Here is a 19,760-nt window from a genome sequence, read left to right as displayed (position 1 = left end):
GCACTGATGTCCAATGAAATACCGGATTATGTTTAAGTCCATGGTTATAAAGTACAGGATTGTGCACCACAAATGTCCTCCTATCCAACCTAGAAAGTTTTATCAATATACCCCTCTCTTTACATCTTCACTCCTCTGGCAACTTTTTACTTTCCACTCCTCAGACTAGGACAGTTTCTTTTCCCGGCTATGCTTTTTCCTATGCCGCTGCAAAAAAATTGAATAAACTCATCTTTCAATTAACGTCTTTACCTATTACCCTATTCTTTTAAAACACAAACACTCCTGAAAACTTTTTTAGACAGGCCTATAATGGTTAGTTACTTCGTTTAACATTCTTCTTCTTTATATCACCAAGAAGCTACAGTGTAGTCAAGTCAAGTCACTAGTTTATTGTATATGATTACTTAAAATCGTTACAATTTGCAATATAAAATATTTCAACAAATAAAACTACTCAATTTGTTAAAATCCAAACCACATTAATAATGCACATAAGATGTTACTAACAATATAAACAGAAATCAAGTTCATATTATTCTGATTTTTCCAGGTGCTGCGGTAACTGCCTTGTTCAAAGATGAATTAACCTGGTTCTGTCAGCTCAAATGTGCCTATAAAAGATGCTACACTTTACAATAAAATTTGATCGACTACTTTTATCTGTTGAGTCCGCTTATTGCCAGAGCTGAGATGAAGCCCATGTCGACCTTATTCATGCTTTTTTATCTTCTTCTAAATCGGCTTGCCTTAAAAGTTTCCTTACTTTTACCAGATACTTTACACCCCGGCAAGCAAAGATTATGGAGGATCCTTCCAACCAACATGTCACCGCTTGTCTGCATGTGCGAATGTTTAATTCGTTAAAAATGGGCTTTAAAAGCCGGTTCCCTAGATCCTTAACTGCCGGGCAAACGCACAGCAGGTGAGTTAGCGTTTCATTACAAAAACCGCATAGGCGACAGTGTGATGCGTGTTGGTTGTTTTTCCAGGAAGGCTGTAGGTCTTTCGAATCATGCATACCCAGCTGGTAATCAATGAAGTTCTTTTTTAGCTCAGCGCTGAAATGGGTTACTAAGTAAGCCTGTGGCTTTGTTGAAACGTAAGAATTGATCACAGTCCACCCATGCCGGCGTTTTCATGTTGTTATTTTATCTTCTACGAAGGATTTCCTCTTTGCTATATTATTTACCGTTTTACCAAATACTGCCCGATCTACCATGCTGTCCCATATCGTTTGTATATCCAATTCTGCCAATGATTTTCTCAGATGGGTTCCCCATGAATTTAGGGTCCCTTGATCCATCAGGGTTTTAATTTCTTTCCAGCATAGAAAATTCAATGACCCCGGCTCAGATGTACGAAATTTCTGGCATAACTTCACGAAGCCGCTCATGCTTCGGAACTTTTGATTCTGAAGGCTGAATTCCAGCCAAACCTGAGCTTGGGACGCTGACTTTGGTAGGTTGAATGCAGCTTTATATACCATTGTCTGGAGTTCATTTAATAGTTCTACCTCTTTACTGCACCAGACTACTAAAGCATTTCACAATGTGGGGAGAATTTGTGCTGCCATCACTTTTAACAGATGGACATGGTTCGGGCCGCCCATTTTTTTATACAGTACTCTTTATGCAAAAATTCATGATTGCGTTTTTGCTTTTAGGTACATTTTGTGTTCCTTATTTGTAGGACCTTGCCCCAATTTTAAACCTAGATATTTGTAGGATGCTTGTTCTTCTACTATTGTCCCTTTTACCAACCATTTAAACTTGTTTTTTTTGGGGTCCACTAGGCGAACAATCTTTGTTTTCTCTTTATTAGTTCCAACATTTCTTGGTCCAAGTATTTTACTAAGTTATTGATTGCTCTTTGTAACCCAATAGGGGTTTGACTCAGCACCACTTTGTCGTCTGCATACTGTAGGAAGGGTATTGGCTCTTTGGAAAGGTGCTTAATGATGTCTGCCATAAATAAATTAAAAAGGCACGGGGCCAGGACGCAGCCTTGTTTTAGGCCTTGTTGTGTGTAAATGCTGGCGGTGGTGCTTTGTCCATTGCCTAATTTCACTCTTTCCCAGGTCTCACTGTATAGGGCTATTATTGTGTCCAGTAATTTACTCTGCATCCCCCAGGCTCTTAGTTTCTCCCACAGACGATTTCTGCTTACTCTATCGAATGCGGCCTTCAAGTCTACAAAACATGCAAACAACCGTGTTTTCTTTTTTGCCGCTTTTTACAGTGTAGTAGTTCACTCTTTATTATAGACTTCATTCAATATTAACAATTGGCCAACATGTATTTCGTAATATACTATAGCTTCTTCAGGGTCTTAATACAATTAAAATAGTATGACTAATTTTATAGTTCATATTCACTAAATATAAAAAAAGAAACAGGAATTTTCAATACATGTAATCTTAAGAATGTCCTCAGGCATAAAATCATCTATATAACTTTTCTTACAAGAATTGTACAAAGCGTTTTCTTCTATAATTCTTTACTCCATTTTACCCATTCGCCAAACATTGGTCAAAAAGAAATACCACTCATTCCATTTGTCACATAAAGATAACAACAACTTTATGTTATAATCAGGCAAGTAAAAAAAGGTTTCACCAAACACTGTATTTCTTCTTACCATGTTCCACAAGGGATACTCCTTTATGGGGGGGAGGAACTAAACAGAATATGTTTTTCAAACAAATATATCTCACATATAACCACCTTTGTGCACACAGTATTTGTGACATTCCGGTACTCAGCACCAAAAGGCTGGTATACACACAATATTTTATAAAGCAGCGTTTTAACAATACTTCCACCTCATAGGAAGCAAGTGGTTGGCCTCTCTATGGTATACCTGCCATAGTAATCACTATATTTTCTCATAATTTCTATGAAAGTAACAACCCCTTTATAGTACTTGCTGGAGAATTTATGGTCTGCCTTTATATAGTATAAATTGGTATGAATAATAAATACACTCATTGTAGTTGGTATACATTGTCACAGTGGTTTTCAAGCTTTTTAATATTGTGCCACTCCTCATGTAAAAACAAATCTTTGTGAAATCAATAATGACAAACATATTGTTTTAGAATTATTATATTCTTAAAGCATTGAACATATTTAGTAATTCAAACATTACCATTATATCATATTATCCATTTTTTTACAAATCAATCACATAGAGGATTACTAACATGCTAGTGACAGCATGGACTCTCAAAAAGTGTAAAGCTTTCAAAAGTGTGACCCTTTATCAGAAACAGGGGAGTGGAATCCCCCTTTGCCCCAAAAGGGAGGTAATACTGAAACTTCAGAATATGTGCTCAAACTACATTTGGCACAGAAGGAAGTCAAGATTATGCAGAGTATTCTGAAGCCAAGGAGGACAGGTAGGGGTAACAAACCTTTTAAGATACCATCAAGAAGCACAGCTTTCTATTTAGAATGTTATATAGCGCAAACATGACCCACGTGATATCAGAGCGCTTTACACATAAACAGGATGAGATAAAAACAAGCAAAGCAGACAATGATAAGCAATAATAACAGCCAAAATAACAGTACATGAAGTGGTGGTATGAGAGCAAGGTGAAGAACTACCACTAGTCTCACATAAAAAAATAACTAGTTATGGTGCAGAGCGACATATCACAAGTAGCCAGAGTGAATTGCCAATGTTGATGAGTAGAGGTCCTGCGAGCTAGACCAGCTGTGCTATGTTATAAAAATGGACTTCAAAGAAGACTAATAAAGCTTAGTGCAGGATGAGCCACATTCTCTCTGAGGTATCACTATGAGAGGTACTGGCTTTTTTAGAAACAAAGGCCTACCAAACTATACAAATCCTTGGTGACAAGGGTGATACACAGTATTTGATCATACAGGAGCACTACAGGGCGTGACAACATTACCTGGCCACTTCACAGTGCTGTGGGAGAAGCCATCATCGACCAAGAACTTAGAAAGAACAGTGTTTGCAACATGGATTTAGGGGGGTTGCCTGACTGTATAGGACATTTTTATTTTAAAGATATTGATTTTGACACTGAGGTAGACAAAAGGAGGAGGGGAATTTCCATTACATACAACACAAACATGTGGGTCCAGAAAGCTTTGGCAGGGGCCAGGAGAAAGCTCAATCTTTGAAAAGACACTCAGGGTTATTCTCAAAGGTAACTGAAACCTGCGAGTACATTATACATGTAAGTTTACTGTTCAACGTTTGAGTAACCTTGCCACCTTTAGCTATTCAACAGTAAACATACACAAAAGTGTAGAATTACACAGATCTGCCCTTTAAAACAGGATGTGGTGTATATGTATATATATATATATTACCTACTGGCGATAGCCAGTAGGTATATATAGTTAGGATTGTTTTCTATAGGGAAATCGCAACATTCTATTGGGAATAACTTTGGCGCCAGTTGAGGAATCTTCCTGAAATTTACCTTAACTTTGCCTTGCGGTGCTCCGGTCCTTCCCTGAAAGTTTGGGGGGGATTCGTCGATAAAAGGGGGGTCCCAAAACGTGTTTCCCCCATGTTAATTTCCATAGGGCGGTTGGACTCACTTTTAGCCCGAATGGCTGAATGGTTTTCCACCAAACTTGGCAAAATTGTAGGGACTGGTAGCCCGATGTGCCTTTGCTATGTCTCAAGATATGTGCTCCGGTGGTTTTTACGAAAATTAACTTTGAAAAAATATATATTGGGCTACATTGGGCTATATATATGTTAGAGCCCAAATGTAGCCCAATGTAGCCCAAAGATGGCCACCAGAGACAAAAAAAACAAATGTAGCCCAAATATCAGCCAGATGTAGCCCAACTATAGCCCAATGACAGAATGTCCCAGAGTGTTCTAAAGAACAACTAGAGCGCTAACAGTCTTACTTATGACAAAAGTATGGCACACCTGAAGTCATCTTGATTGGAATAAAGTGTTAACACTTAAAACATTTAATTTGCAAAGGAACAAAATGAGGGGTTTCATTTTGCCATAGAAATTATGATTAGTGCTGAAGAAAGAAAAATTAGGGCACATTTTGAGTGACTTCTCAAATCCTCTTATATTTCATTAAAAAAATTCTGATATGCAGTCTCCCAAGATGGCCACCAGAGACAAAAGAGCCTGTGCTTAAAAACTCTGTTAGCAAAGCAGGCATTTGAGATTTAAAAAACGTTTTAATATATAAAAACGTTATCCGCTAATAGAATTAGCATTTAAAAAACCTTGCGAATTCAATGAAAAAACCATAGGTTTCAGGCCTTATATAGTTAGAATTAGCATTTAAAAAACCTTGCGAATTCACTGAAAAAACCATAGGTTTCAGGCCTTATATAGTTAGGAATTAGCATTTAAAAAACCTTTGAAATTCACTGAAAAAACCATAGGTTTCAGGCCTTATATAGTTAGGAATTAGCATTTAAAAAACCTTGCAAATTCACTGAAAAAACCATAGGTTTCAGGCCTTATATAGTTAGGAATTAGCATTTAAAAAACCTTTGAAATTCACTGAAAAAACCATAGGTTTCAGGAGTTATATAGTTAGGAATTAGCTTTTAAAAAACCTTTGAAATTCACTCAAAAAACTATACGTTTTAGTGGTGTTATAGTTAGCTGGACATTTTACTCATACAAAACCATTGAAATTGCTCCTATATAGTTAGTTGTACTAACTATATTTCGCGCACCCGCAATCCACTGCTGATGATGTCACATATTAGATCATTCATGACATGGTCAGTGACATCACTGATGACATCATCCACGTGCCAATCACATACACCTTTTCATACACTATTACAATTTTTCGTCACTCTTTGTAAAATACAGAGTATCATATTTAAATCCATTGTCACAGCAATACAAGTATCTAAAAATCCACTCAGTGATTCATAGATGTATACATACATCTAATCACTTACCTATGGATTCACTCATACATGCTGTCAATGAACAATAGAACACTATCAAAAATACTTATACATCTATATCGACATTAAACAACAGCACGCATCCTATTCACATATGAAGTCATCCTACTCACTTATGCAAACAATGGATCATACTTACATATTTACTTAGCAAAACACTTATACAAACACCACTTCTTCTATTCATTTAGATAGTAAGTCATACTTAGTGAATTATAAAATCATTATTACAAGTACACAGTTATCCATACAGTCACTCACACAATCATTGTGTCTTATGTATACTTATTTATATACAACAACTGACACATACACTGCCTTTTATTTTTCTAGTTTGTTGGACCTGTACCATTGAGAAATATATTTGCTCATCACCACACCCATAAAGATATTCACTCACCCAAACAACTGTTAGAACATGTAGTTTTAACTTCATATATCTACTGAATCAACTATTTACACATCTTTGGACAGTCACACCCCCCCACCGAACCACACACACTTTCACACTCCCATACAAATACTCAGTTAACTAATCAATAACTAATATAGACTTTCACATAGCTAGTAAACAACTGTAGAATCAGTTTACACAACAACTGACAAAGTGATACAGATATTCACACAGTTTAGTCACTATCCACTATATTTAGTGAGACATTATAAATTGGTCAAGTAAACAGTCAATTACACTGCTACTAAATCCTCCATCCACATATTTATTTATATATATCCACTTATTCTTCAATGCAAATTGCTATATATATAATGCATATTTAAATAACGAAGCAAACCACATTCACTGGATGATGTCATCAGTGATGTCATCAGTGATGTCATCAGTGATGTCACTGACCATGTCATGAATGATCTAATATGTGACATCATCAGCAGTGGATTGCGGGTGCGCGAAATATAGTTAGTACAACTAACTATATAGGAGCAATTTCAATGGTTTTGTATGAGTAAAATGTCCAGCTAACTATAACACCACCAAAACTTATAATTTTTTGAGTGAATATATATATATATATATATATATATATATATATATATATATATATATATATATATATATATATATATATATATATATATATATATTACCTACTGGCGGTCGCCAGTAGATATATATAGTTAGGATTTTTTCTCTATGGGATTTTTGAAAATTCTATGTCTAATAACTTTGGCGTTTGTGGACGGAATTGGCTGAAATTTTCAGGAAAATGGCACATTTTGTTTCTGAGTAGCCCTTGAAAATTTGGGGGGGGTTCGTCAAGGGGGGGCCGAGAAAAAAGGGGGGTCCCAAAACGTGTTTTTAACATTGAGTTTTCCATAGGGCGGTTGGCCTCACTTTTAGCCCGAACTGCTGAATGGATTTGCACGAAACTTGGCAAAATTGTAGGGACTGGTAGCCCGATGTGCCTTTTGTAGGTCTCAATATATGTGCTACAGTGGATTTTGAGAAATTAACGTTTAAAAAAAGATATATATCTGTAACAGCGGACCGGGCAGCGCTCCGCTACGCGTACTTTTCGCGCAACGGAGCTTTGTGAAGCGAAGCTGATTGGTTCTCCGGCGTCTGTCAACATTCCAAACAGTCCGTAGCGGCCGCCATCTTGTCTCTCGGTAGGATCGAGAGACAAGAGGAGGCCAAAGCGAAGGGGCAAATGACCATAAGGGGGCATAGTACATTGTCGCTCACCCCCTAGGTTTGATGTGGAGGTTTTAAAAGGGCCCCGCGGGGCAAAAATAAATAAAAATAATAATAATCGAACAGCTGAATGGATTTGCACGAAACTTGGCAAAATTGTAGGGACTGGTAGCCCGATGTGCCTTTGCTAGATCTCAATATATGTGCTCCAGTGGATTTTGAGAAATTAACGTTCAAAAAAAGGTATATATCTGTAACAGCGCACCGCTTCGCGTACTTTTCGCATTACGGAGCTTTGCGAAGCGAAGCTGATTGGCTCTCCGGTGTCTGTAAACATTCCAAACAGTCCGTAGCGGCCGCCATCTTGTCTCTCGGTAGGATCGAACAGCTGAATGGATTTGCACGAAACTTGGCAAAATTGTAGGGACTGGTAGCCCGATGTGCCTTTGCTAGGTCTCAATATATGTGCTTCAGTGCATTTTGAGAAATTAACGTTCAGAAACAAGATATATATCTGTAACAGCGCTCCGCTTCGCGGAGATAAAATTATATGTGTATTACCTAGCTGTTGCTAACACCAGTTAGCGACGGCTAGTAGAAGATAGCGACCATCTTGGGCCCCACTTTGCATGTGAGTGATATTTATCACTAATGACATGCAAAGTGGGCATGCCAAGATGTTAGCGACTGGAAACAGTCGCTAACATCGCTATCTCCTATTATCAACTTTTGGAAATATTCGAGATAAGGGCGAATATCTCCAAAAGCTACCACCTGCCCTGAGCAGTTCTTAGCCATGTTATCCAATGGGAGGTGGATAATCTGGCTAAGAGCATTAGCTCGGTAATGCATGAATATCGCTGAGTTTTCAGCGATATTAATGCATTGCGGTCGTTTTTTATCGTATTTCCGATAAACCTTGATAATAGCAAGGTTTATCTGCGATAATTTCTGACGGTAAAAAAATCGTTGCTAAGCATCGTTAGGGATAAATATCGCTTAACTTTGGTAATATGCCCCAACGTCTGTTAACGTTCGATTCGAAGGAAATCAGGAAGTGTTGAAAAACATTGTCTGCGCCATCTTGTCTTTTTTCAAATGCCACACTTTTGTCGTGCACGGCAGCCATTTTAGATGCCTTGACCAGACCCACTCTGTGCACGCTGTCGATCCTTAGCATGGCTCCCCACCCTCGCAAGCATCTCCCCCAGGCAGTGGTCACCCCCGCTCTCTGTCTTATGCATGGGTAATAAACCTCCCCCATCTGCGCTGCTGTTCCCTGAGAATCACACCCTGTGCCCGCCCGACACCTCCCTTTCGCCCTATTCACTACCGCACCCTCTGACACTCCTTTTCCTCTGTGTCCGATTGTCCAGGCTGGTCCTAGGGTATCAGCTAGCCCTGCAGATGTAGTTTATGGCCACAGCTGTAAAGAATCACCCCTCTTCAAAGGAGTTATAGTAGATCAAGGCCCACACTCGATGAGATCCGTCACAGCAGAAGCGTTGCTATTATCTGAAAACCATCCTGTATTGTGATTGGGGAGGGGACCGAGCCTGAAGCGGAAGATTCCAGGGATGACTGTTTGTACATCAAAGTTTTTACAATTATGTGTCACATTAAAAATATATAGCACTCCGACAAAGTAGTAAGATTATAAAACTTTAATAATTTATAAATATATACAAGAAAACAAAAATAGTAATAACATATAAAAAATTTTAGGGAAAAACAACGAAGTAGCGGTCGGCTGTGCGAATAGTCCCAACGCAGCACAACGTCCAGATTTCCGGCGTGGGGCGTCGCGGGGGGTGGGTCATCAGTAGCAAACTGTTGTGCGAATAGTTCCAAGGCAGCAGAACGCGCCGAAATCTAGATGACACGAAAGTGATGTCTAGTAAGTTGCCACCCAGCAAATAACGGCATGGGGCGTCGCGGGGGGTGGGTCATCAGTAGCAAACTGTTGCGCGAATAGTTCCAAGGCAGCAGAACGATGGCACCAAGGTGATGTCCAGTAAGTTGCCGCACTGGTTTTGGTATCCTACAATGCTGCTCCGAATAACGGCGTGGAGCGCCCCGGGGGAGGCGGCGTGAACGGGCCTCTCCAGGTGGAGTGTCATCTGTTGTAGTGGGGCGCCCCTTTACCGTTTCAGTTGCCATTCCGTCCGTTTTTGGTCCACTGTGTCAAAAGCCGCAATTCAGCTGAGTTGCGCCCACTCTTGCGGTGCAGCGATAGGCGGCTGTCACAGGACTCTCAAAATGGCGGCAGGCTGTTTCCTTTTTGGGCCTGGTCCACTGAAATGGCCCTGGGACACCTTGGAAATCGGACGCTTGTCTGCTAGGTCTTGGACCCCATTCTCGAAAGCGTCCCCTCCGCCTTGAGGATTCATCAAAAGTTTTGGGGGCTCCGACTCCTGCAGGCTTCTGGTGGGGAGCGGCTGCCATGATTGCTCGCGGAATGACCACGACTGAGCTACGAGATGGTGGTGCTTTCATGCTGACGCCAGCTTCAGTCTGAAACATCCAGAAACAAGGTGGGGCTTTCATCGTTTGGGGAAAAAAAAAAGTTTTCATCCTATGAAAAGTGTTGTTTTTAGGTCACATGATCAAGCCTTCCATCATTAGGAAACCAAAAGTAAAATGAACCAATGAAAAGTTTTATAAACAAGTCACATGACCTGTTATGCGGCATAGGGTGTAAAATGCGGAGAAAATACGTTGGCACGTGAGGCGGCGTCAGTAGCGGACCGATGTGCGAATAGGCCGAAGGCAACACAACGCGCCAAGATCCGGATGGCACCGAGGTGGTGTCCAGCAAGTTGCAGCACTGGTGTGGCCATCCTACAATGCTGAAAGTCGGCGTGGGGCGCCCCGTTGGCCTGTGAGTTTGCGTCAGTAGCGGACCGATGTGCGAATAGGCCGAAGGCAGCACAACGCGCCAAGATCCGGATGGCACCGAGGTGGTGTCTAGTAAGTTGCCGCACTGGTGTGGCTATCTAACAATGCTGAAAGTCGGCGTGGGGCGCCCCGTTGGCCTGTGAGTTTGCGTCAGTAGCGGACCGATGTGCGAATAGGCCGAAGGCAGCACAACGCGCCAAGATCCGGATGGCACCGAGGTGGTGTCTAGTAAGTTGCCGCACTGGTGTGGCCATCCAACAATGCTGAAAGTCGGCGTGGGGCGCCCCGTTGGCCTGTGAGTTTGCGTCAGTAGCGGACCGATGTGCGAATAGGCCGAAGGCAGCACAACGCGCCAAGATCCGGATGGCACCGAGGTGGTGTCTAGTAAGTTGCCGCACTGGTGTGGCCATCCTACAATGCTGAAAGTCGGCGTGGGGCGCCCCGTTGGCCTGTGAGATGGCGTCAGTAGCGGACCGATGTGCGAATGGGGCCAAAGGCAGCGCAACAATATTTTCTGATTTGAAGACACCACAAGGCGCTGAGATGCCAAGATCCGGATGGCACCGAGGTGGTGTCTAGCAAGTTGTGGCACTGGTGTGGTCATCGTACAATGGTAAAAGTCGGCGTGGGGCGCCCTGTTGGCCTGTGAGATGGTGTCAGTAGCGGACTGATGTGTGAATGGGGCCAAAGGCAGCGCAACAATATTTTCTACTATATTTTCGGAGTAGAAGACACCACAAGGCGCTGAGATGCCAAGATCCGGATGGCACCGAGGTGATGTCTAAGTTGCGGACCGATGTGCGAATGGGGCCAAAGGTAGCGTAACAAGATTTTCTGTATGGAAGATACCACTAGGCGTTGAGATGCCAAGATTCGGATGGCACCGAGGTGATGTCTAGCAAGTTGTGCCACTGGTGTGGCCATCGTACAATGGTAAAAGTCGGCGTGGGGCGCCCTATTGGCCTGTGAGATGGTGTCAGTAGCGGACTGATGTGCGAATGGGGCCAAAGGCAGCGCAACAATATTTTCTGACTGACACCACAAGGCGCTGAGATGCCAAGATCCGGATGGCATCGAGGTGATGTCTAAGTTGCGGACTGATGTGCGAATGGGGCCAAAGGCAGCGTAACAATATTTTCTGTATGGAAGATACCACTAGGCGTTGAGATGCCAAGATTCGGATGGCACCGAGGTGATGTCTAGCAAGTTGGTGTGGTCATCCTACAATGCTGAAACTCGGCGTGGGTCACCCCATTAGCCTGTGAGATGGCGTCAGTAGCGGACCGATGTGCGAATAGGCCGAAGGCAGCACAACGCGCCAAGATCCGGATGTCACCGTGGTGGTTTCATAGTTGAGAGGCACTTCATCTGCAGTGGGGCGCCGAGATCCGGATGGCACCGAGGTGATGTCTAGCAAGTTGCTGTACTGGTGTGGTCATCCTACAATGCTGAAATGTAGTGGGGCGCCCATTTACCGTTTCAGTTGCCATTCAGCTGAGTTTCGGCTGCTCTTGATGCTACAGCGACAGGCGGCTGCAAGAGGACTCTCAAAATGGCGGCCTGTTCTTTGGATTTGGGCCTGGTCCACTAAAATTGTCCTGGGACACCTTAGAACTCGGACGCTCGATTTTTTTTTCCTTTCCTGTACATGCAAAAAAAGGTAAATGCCCGGTATGTTACACGCTTCATCTGCCACGATGAACTCTCCAGAGGAACCGAAAAAAAATATAGTTGTGGTAACTATACCATGCATCGTCATATGGAGAGGTGGCACCAATTAATTATAGTGCTGCATAAAAGAGAGATTTGGAGGAGAACCCCTGACCTGCTAGTACATTCATCAAAGAAGTGGCACTGAGAGCTTCAGAGGCAAGGGAAACGGTCCCAAATATTTAGAAGAACTTTGGAAAGATTAAAATGACATGTTTAGATTGTGGTAAATTAATTTCATGTGGGCAGATGAGTGTTACTCTAATAAATACAGCATATGAACATCATCCTAGTCGATGGTTGGTAGAGACATTTTGACTATATCCTGGACCTGCCCGTCCTCGCCCAAAATGGCGCCGGAATGAATGGGACTCGTAACTCCTTGTTGTGTACTGGTTGCAGAACCTTGAAATCACGAGATACGTATGCAGTTTTGAAGCACATGGCGGGCGGGGACGAGAATTGATTGAATATTTCGACATCCCTATTGATATTAAGTTCTGATGTGTTATTGATTACTGTACTGTTGAAAATTCGAATTAACGTCACCCATGGTACTTGCCCGCAAATGTATATCTAGATAATTTTATTGTAACTGGCCCTGTCGTATTTTAATTATAAAATGTACGTCCACCGATTCCGTAACTGTTAGACACCTTAGTTTTTGCAACCTAATGGCCCGCCCGTTACGTTCCTCTACAGTGTAAATGTCTATTCATCATATACGATTACAGTTTGCTCCGTGGCAGGCCCACGTGGTTATAGGCTCGTATTTGTATAATGAAATTTTCACAATAAAGGTTTTTAAAAGAAAACATGGTAGTAGTGTATACATTGGTAAAGTTTTTAATAATAGTCACTGTTTTAGAATCATTAAAAGGCAAGTGAAATAAAGCAGACCAATTACATGAAGGGTAAAAGGTATAATACGAAGGAACGCAGTAAAGATAAATGGTCAAGGGCTGTTGTGTTTTCTATTCCTGCAACATAAAGTGATCGATAAGAATCTCATATTCAGGCGTATCGGCGACTAAGACAGCAGGTCGACCCTCTTTTGCTCAACGGCTCCGTCATGGGACGAAGAAACGCTCTTTTTCTCGAAAAAAGAATATATTTTACTTGCAGGACAGTTGTAAAATTTCCGGGAAAGTACATTAGCCTGGAACATTATAACATCTATTTAAGAGAAAATAATGTTCGGAAGTAATTAAAAGCGTAATTTTTAGGTCATATGACCAAGCCTTTCATCATTAGAATAAGAAAAGTAAAATGAACCAATGAAAAGTTTTATTAACAAGTCACATGACTTGTTATGCTTACGTTACGCGCTGCGCGCCCCGGATGACTTCCGGATGCGCTAACGCGGCGCGTCATATGACGCATTACGCGACAACGCAGGTCCAGAATATAGTCAAAATGTCTCCACCAACCAGCGGTCGGAACACAACCCCTTTCAGCAGGCTAAATAGTTCTGTTAAATGACAACAGAAGGGACAGGCAACAAGAACCATCAGTCAAAGAGGGGAGGGCTAGTTCTTCTCTACCGGGTTACATTGGGGCGCTACCGGAACTGATCGAATTGGTAGTCTACAGTGTTTCTGGATGTTTCAGACCGAAGCTGGGGTTAGCATGAGAGCAGCACCATTTCGTAGCTCCGTTGTGGCCATTCCGCAACCAATCATGGCAGCCGCTCTTTATCGTTATTTTGGGCGGGGTGGGTGGCGGAGCCGAGCTGTTTTGCAGCCATCATTGTGTGGAGTTCAGTTCATCTCACTAGTTTTGTATTTGTCATGAGGGGTTGTTCCTAATGTTTCTATTTTAGCGAGGTCAAAAAGAGATCCCATTAGTGGCCTACTGATTTTGCTCGATTCTTTTTCTTTTTTTTTTACACGATTTTTCGTTATCTGCAAAGACTAAACAGAGTATTGCGACTCTGTGTTTGTTTGTAAATAGAGAATGAACCAAAGAGAACTAATTCTAAAACAGTAAATACTTGGATAACAATCAATCAAATGGAGAGAGAAGCAGGCACGACGGATTACAACGGGGGCAAAGGCCTGCGTTAACTACCTTTCACTATCTGCAAAGAGAGAGTACTCCTAATAGAAATGAGGGGGGGGGGGCACCATTCAAAGCAGATCAGTGTGCATAAACACGAAAATGTTTTCACTTACCACGTACTTGACATTCGACAGCTTATGATATTTGGTATTAAAAAACCATTGAAATTAACTGAAAAAACCATAGGTTATAGACCATATATAGTTAGGAATTAGCATTTACAAAACCTTGAAAATTCACTGAAAAAACCATAGGTTATAGACCATATATAGTTAGGAATTAGCATTTGAAAAACCTTATTTTACTCACACAAAACCATTGAAATTCCATATATAGTTAGTTGCACTAACTATATATCGCGCACCCGCAATCCACTGCTGATCATGTCACATATTACATCATTCATGACATGGTCAGTGACATCACTGATGACATCACTGATGACATCTCAAATGACATCACTGATGACATCACTGATGACATCTCATTTGACATCAATGACCACATCACTGATGATATCATTCATGTGACAATACAATGCATCTCCTCACATTTTAATATAACCTCTGTTTCACCCAGTGTTAAATACAGAGTATAATTTTTGAAACCATTGACACACCAATACTAGTTACTACATACGTACTCACTGATTCCTACGTCTACACACACATTCACTCATTCACCCATACAATCATTCATACATACAATCACTCATCTTTACAACACTATCATATGCACTCATACACCTATACAGACACTCACACTCTGCCACTCATCCATGGAGTTACTCACACACCTAGTCAGTCCTGTAAAGAATCAATCACACTTCCATTTTCTTGTCTATACAGTTAAACATAGAGCACCTTACATTTTCAAACATATAGTAACACATACTTACTTTCTTATACAATCATTGATACAAGTACACATTGATCTGCACAGAGTCACACACCTCCCAGCCAGCCACACACACACTCAGTCTCCCATACAAATACTTGGACAATCAATCAATAACCCATATAGTTAATCATATAGCTACTGATCAACACATGCAGTAGTTTACAGAACAACAGACATAATGATGCACAAATTAAGACAGTTTAGTCACTAACCCATGCAATCAGTGAGACACATTTAATCACTCACTCATACATTCAGTCATGCACCTACTAAATCCTTCGTCCAGACAGTTATACATCTACTCATTCTTCAATATCTAAAACATATTTAAACTTTACAGAAACACACAGTCACTGGATGATGTCATCAGTGATGTCATCAGTGATGTCATCAGTGATGTCATCAGTGATGTCACTGACCATGTCATGAATGATGTAATATGTGACATGATCAGCAGTGGATTGCGGGTGCGCGATATATAGTTAGTGCAACTAACTATATATGGAATTTCAATGGTTTTGTGTGAGTAAAATAAGGTTTTTCAAATGCTAATTCCTAACTATATATGGTCTATAACCTATGGTTTTTTCAGTGAATTTTCAAGGTTTTGTAAATGCTAATTCCTAACTATATATGGTCTATAACCTATGGTTTTTTCAGTGAATTATATATATATATATATGTGTGTGTGATCAAGGCTGCGGTGACGTGGCCGAAACTAGTCATGCTGGTGGTAATGGGGGAATAAAATCACGTAATACCTAATTGTTTGGCGTTCTAAGTGATCTGTACCTGTTGGCAAGATTGCCGATTGAGGCTGATTCACAGGACCTTGGAGTATGTATATATATATATATATATATATATATATATATATATATATATATATATTCCATTCCTTCCTGCTTCTCCAGGCACGGCACGCAGGGCACAAGGACCACCACACAGCTTATCCAGTACACAAGGTCAGTTTATTATCACCTTTTGTTTCTCTCTGGCCTGACGCGTTTCGGGTATGGACTACCCTTGATCACATATACATACATACATATACACATATACATACATATACATATATATATATATATTACCTACTGGCGGTCGCCAGTAGGTATATATAGTTAGGATTTTTTCTCTATGGGATTTTTGAAAATTCTATGTCTAATAACTTTGGCGTTTGTGGACGGAATTGGCTGAAATTTTCAGGAAAATGGAACATTTTGTTTCCGAGCAGCCCCTGAAAATTTGGGGGGGGTTCGTCAAGGGAGGGCCGAGAAAAAAGGGGGGTCCCAAAACGCGTTTTTCCCATGTTAATTTCCATAGAACGGCTGAATGGATTTGCATGAAACTTGGCAAAATTGTAGGGACTGTTAGCCCGATGTGCCTTTGCTAGGTCTCAATATATGTGCTCCAGTGGATTTTGATAAATTAACGTTCAAAAAAATATATATATCTGTAACAGCGCTCCGGGTAGCGCTCCTGTTCCCGTACTTGACGCGTAACGGAACTTCGCGAAGCGAAGCTGATTGGCTCTCCGGTGTCTGTCAACATTCTAAACAGTCCGGAGCGGCCGCCATCTTGTCTCTCGGTAGGATCGAGAGACAAGAGGAGGCCAAAACAAAGGGGGAAATGACCATAAGGGGGCATAGTAGATCCTCCCTCACCCTCCAGGTTTGATGTGGAGGCTTTAAAAGGGCCCCGCGGGGCAAACAAATAAAAAAAAAAAAAAATCGTTTTTTTTGCATGGGGAGCGCCTGGTACGCTTTTGTGCAATGGGCGGTGGTAATCTAAATGATGAGGGGGGGGGGGGGCAGCGTTCAAAGCACATCAGCGTGCATAAACACGAAAATGTTTTTATCTACCACGTACTTGACTTATCTCTAGCTTTATTAATACAATAATCAATAATGAAAAATCGACATCAATAGGGTTGTCCGTATTCCCAGTCAGTACCCTTCCCCGCCCGCCATGTGCACAAAGACCGCATACATCCCCCATAACGTCAAGGCTAAGTAACTAGAACGTCATAAGGAGTTGCAAGTCGCTCCCATACTGGCGCCATTTTGATCGAGGCCAGGCAGGTCCAGAGTATAGTTCAATGTCTCCAATAAGTAGCGGCAGGAGCAGAATCCCTTTCGGCAGTTCTGGCTTCGTCATTACGAGCACTAGAAAACAAGACATTCTGGGCAATACCACCCTTGACGCAGCCCTTTATTCTACAAGATGGTGTCTTTCAAAAGCCAGGGGTGTAGGAGTATGTAACAAGCGAGCCATTTAATTGAAAAAACTAAACGTGACAAACGGTTGCAGAATCAGTGAAGGTTGATTTTTTAATTGAAAGTATAACAGGATCAGTTACAATAAAATCGTCCATACGCACACCATGGGCGAGTATCATGGGTAACATTACTTCGAAGCTTTATTAATACAATAATCAATAATGAAAAATCGACATCAATAGGGTTGTCCGTATTCCCAGTCAGTACCCTTCCCCGCCCGCCATGTGCACAAAGACCGCATACATCCCCCATAACGTCAAGGCTAAGTAACTAGAACGTCATAAGGAGTTGCAAGTCGCTCCCATACTGGCGCCATTTTGGTCGAGGCCAGGCAGGTCCAGAGTATAGTTCAATGTCTCCAATAAGTAGCGGCAGGAGCAGAATCCCTTTCGGCAGTTCTGGCTTCGTCATTACGAGCACTAGAAAACAAGACATTCTGGGCAATACCACCCTTGACGCAGCCCTTTATTCTATAAGATGGTGTCTTTCAAAAGCCAGGGGTATAGGAGTATGTAACAAGCAAGCCATTTAATTGAAAAAACTAAACGTGACAAACGGTTGCAGAATCAGTGAAGGTTGATTTTTTAATTGAAAGTATAACAGGATCAGTTACAATAAAATGGTCCATACGCACACCATGGGCGAGTATCATGTGTAACATTACTTCGAAGCTTTATTAATACAATAATCAATAATGAAAAATCGACATCAATAGGGTTGTCCGTATTCCCAGTCAGTACCCTTCCCCGCCCGCCATGTGCACAAAGACCGCATACATCCCCCATAACGTCAAGGCTAAGTAACTAGAACGTCATAAGGAGTTGCAAGTCGCTCCCATACTGGCGCCATTTTGGTCGAGGCCAGGCAGGTCCAGAGTATAGTTCAATGTCTCCAATAAGTAGCGGCAGGATCAGAATCCCTTTCGGCAGTTCTGGCTTCGTCATTACGAGCACTAGAAAACAAGACATTCTGGGCAATACCACCCTTGACGCAGCCCTTTATTCTACAAGATGGTGTCTTTCAAAAGCCAGGGGTATAGGAGTATGTAACAAGCGAGCCATTTAATTGAAAAAACTAAACGTGACAAACGGTTGCAGAATCAGTGAAGGTTGATTTTTTAATTGAAAGTATAACAGGATCAGTTACAATAAAATCGTCCAAGCGCACACCATGAGCGAGTATCATGGGTAACATTACTTCGAAGCTTTATTAATACAATAATCAATAATGAAAAATCGACATCAATAGGGTTGTCCGTATTCCCAGTCAGTACCCTTCCCGGCCCGCCATGTGCACAAAGACCGCATACATCCCCCATAACGTCAAGGCTAAGTAACTAGAACGTCATAAGGAGTTGCAAGTCGCTCCCATACTGGCGCCATTTTGGTCGAGGCCAGGCAGGTCCAGAGTATAGTTCAATGTCTCCAATAAGTAGCGGCAGGACCAGAATCCCTTTCGGCAGTTCTGGCTTTGTCATTACGAGCACTAGAAAACAAGACATTCTGGGCAATACCACCCTTGATGCAGCCCTTTATTCTACAAGATGGTGTCTTTCAAAAGCCAGGGGTATAGGAGTATGTAACAAGCGAGCCATTTAATTGAAAAAACTAAACGTGACAAACGGTTGCAGAATCAGTGAAGGTTGATTTTTTAATTGAAAGTATAACAGGATCAGTTACAATAAAATCGTCCATACGCACACCATGGGCGAGTATCATGGGTAACATTACTTCGAAGCTTTATTAATACAATAATCAATAATGAAAAATCGACATCAATAGGGTTGTCCGTATTCCCAGTCAGTACCCTTCCCCGCCCGCCATGTGCACAAAGACCGCATACATCCCCCATAACGTCAAGGCTAAGTAACTAGAACGTCATAAGGAGTTGCAAGTCGCTCCCATACTGGCGCCATTTTGGTCGAGGCCAGGCAGGTCCAGAGTATAGTTCAATGTCTCCAATAAGTAGCGGCAGGAGCAGAATCCCTTTCGGCAGTTCTGGCTTCGTCCTTACGAGCACTAGAAAACAAGACATTCTGGGCAATACCACCCTTGACGCAGCCCTTTATTCTACAAGATGGTGTCTTTCAAAAGCCAGGGGTATAGGAGTATGTAACAAGCGAGCCATTTAATTGAAAAAACTAAACGTGACAAACGGTTGCAGAATCAGTGAAGGTTGATTTTTTAATTGAAAGTATAACAGGATCAGTTACAATAAAATTGTCCATACGCACACCATGGGCGAGTATCATGGGTAACATTACTTCGAAGTTTTATTAATACAATAATCAATAATGAAAAATCGACATCA

General features: G+C 41.6%; 1 protein-coding gene across 2 annotated transcripts in view; it reads right to left on the bottom strand.

Moving 5' to 3' along the window:
• Positions 1-19,760, bottom strand: part of DNAH10 (dynein axonemal heavy chain 10) — a 2,445,728-nt gene that overhangs the window by 2,299,025 nt on the left and 126,943 nt on the right. The window lies entirely within an intron of this gene.

Source organism: Lissotriton helveticus, chromosome 11 (assembly GCF_964261635.1).
Source record: "Lissotriton helveticus chromosome 11, aLisHel1.1, whole genome shotgun sequence".
In the NCBI taxonomy this organism is placed as follows: Eukaryota; Metazoa; Chordata; class Amphibia; order Caudata; family Salamandridae; genus Lissotriton; species Lissotriton helveticus.
This window is presented reverse-complemented; position numbering and strand designations above follow the sequence as displayed.